This window comes from Protopterus annectens, chromosome 7.part0 (genome assembly GCF_019279795.1).
Source record: "Protopterus annectens isolate FY-2018-M chromosome 7.part0, PAN1.0, whole genome shotgun sequence".
NCBI lineage: Eukaryota > Metazoa > Chordata > Ceratodontiformes > Protopteridae > Protopterus > Protopterus annectens.
The window spans coordinates 39456458-39458957 of record NC_056739.1 but is presented as its reverse complement, the minus strand read 5'-3'; positions in this window follow the sequence as shown (position 1 = coordinate 39458957).

Genomic DNA, 2500 nt, shown 5'->3' with positions numbered 1-2500 from the left:
AATTTGATGGCTTCTAAAATGATTTGCTAGGACAACTCCCTATACTGTATAAGTGTCTCCCATGGCCTCCCTCTTATATCTTTTGATATTATTTCAAGTATAAAGAATATAAATTTGATGTCTTTACAGGACATGATCTGTTTAAAAAGAGCATTATTAATATTTTTATTTCTAATGTCATATCTATGTTCCTGTATTCTTTTCTGGAACAAAAATATATTTTTAACTCGGTATATGTGGTATGTAATATATGCCTGTTCTGGATGGAAACAAGAAAAGTTTATTGAATTTTTTTTAATTATATTTCAGATACTACTAACTTTTTGCGATTTACCTATAACATAAATTATGACCAAATGAATTACTTGGATCTTACAATTCAAAAATTGAATAGTAAATTTAAATCTAATGTTTTTAGAAAACCAACTTTTTCCAACTCATACTTTTACTGTACTAGTGGATACCCACATTACCAAAAGAGAGGGTTATTACAAGGCCAATGTGTAAGAGGGTGTAGAATGACCTCTGACAACAAGGACTTTATGACTGAATGTGAATTTTTGAAAGACATGTTTACAGAGAGGAGTACCCTGAGAAACTAACCAAGGAGATCGAAGAGGAAGTTATAAAATGTAGGAATGATAGCTTTGCACCATTGTTAGGAAAAGAAGACACAATAATTGGTCCATAAAAGTGTAGTTCAAACAATGAAAAGGTTTTATAAGAAGGGGCATTTGTAACCAATTACTTTGGTGATGCAGAGATTATTAAACACATTTTAGAAAAAGAATGGACTAGGTTTCATAGGATCATAGATTCATAGGAGGTTACTAGGCTATTGGCCCTGAGGCACTTATGAACCTAGCCAAGAGTTAAGCACATGTTTAGACAAATCAGCACCCAATGCCCCTGTCCAGCAGGGACATGGGTGGAATCCCAAGGGTATATTTTCTATTTCCCATCCAGTTATCCAGGTTGCACTTAAAAAGAGGTAAAGAGGTACTCTGCTTGATGTGGAGAGGGAGTCTATTCCATAGTTGAAGGAGTCCCTGGGATACATATCTGTCCTGACAACAAGTCCTGTTGATGTCACAGACCAGGTTGAGGCCACACATGTGAGTTACTTGAGTGGAGCTTGACTTGTGGATATGAAGATTCTGTATGAAACTGAGTAGAGGGATAGGGCTTTTGGCCTCTGTATATGGTAGATTTTTGAGGCCCTGGAGTCTCCTGGTGAGGAACCTCTGTGATCTCTCAAGCTTCTGCATGTGCTTTCCGAGGTACAGTTAGCTACCCATCTGGTAACATATGGATTGATGCCTAGTTGACAGAGTTTATCTATTATGTCCAAATGAGGAATAGCATAGAATGTTTTTGTCAGGTCAAGTTAGGAGGTGTGCAACATCTTCCCTTCATCCATGGCTTTGGTGACTGTCTCAAAAAAGTCGACCAAATTTAACAGACATGACCTCCCCTTGACAAAGCCAAACTATTTGGGATTGAGTGTTTGGAGGTTGCCAGTGTAATTGTTAATGAGGTCCATGATAATCTGTTCCATGGCCTTGCAGTTCAGGCAAGTTAGGCTGATGGGTCTATTATTTCCCAGATCGGTGGACGCTCCACCTTTGTGTAAAAGGATGACAGTAGCTATCCTCCACTCAGCTGCAGCAAAGCTGGTACTCAGGCTTTGGTTGAATAGGGCACCTAATGGTGCTGCAATTTCCTGCCTGAGTTCATGCAGAATGTAGCCTGAGATGTTATTGGGTCCCATGGAGGCTATAATTTTTGCCTTTGAGAGAGCAGCAATGACCTGATCCCTAGATATAAGGGGAAGGGGGAAGGTTCATAGGTTCAAAAGTTCATAGGTAGGTACTAGGTTATTGGTCCTAGGGCCTATATAAGCCTAGCCAAAAAGGTACCCTGGCTTTCGCCACCCAAGAAAATTATTTTTCTGTGCCCCTGTTGAGCAGAGCCACAGAGATGATCCCCGGGGTGAATTTCCTATTTCTCATCCAATCATCAAGATTTTTCTTGAAGAGTGCTAATGAGGAGCTTTGTTTGATATAGATAGGTAGTTTATTCCAGAGTATGGGAAGTCTCTGGGACAGGAATCTATCCCTCCAGCATGTTCTATTTATTGTGGTGACAAGGTTTAGGTCCCTAGAGCATATAGCTCGGAGGGATTGGGATTTCTTTAAGTGGAGCATGTCCAACAGTTCTGGGTTTGACATATCTTTTTATGTTAGGCAGAGATCGCCTCTGAGTAGGTGATATGCGACTGAGTAAAGTTGGAGTATTTTGAGACGGTCTACATAGGGTATCTGTTTGAGGCTGGTAATCCTCTTTTTGAGGTGCTTCTGTGGCCTTTCCAGTTGTTTTAGATGTCTTGTGAGGTACATACCAAAAGGGGCATTGTACTCTATAATGGGTCTAATGAGTGACGAACAGAGGGGAACAATGACCTCTTTTTTCCTGGATGAGAAACCTTTTGTGATGAGGT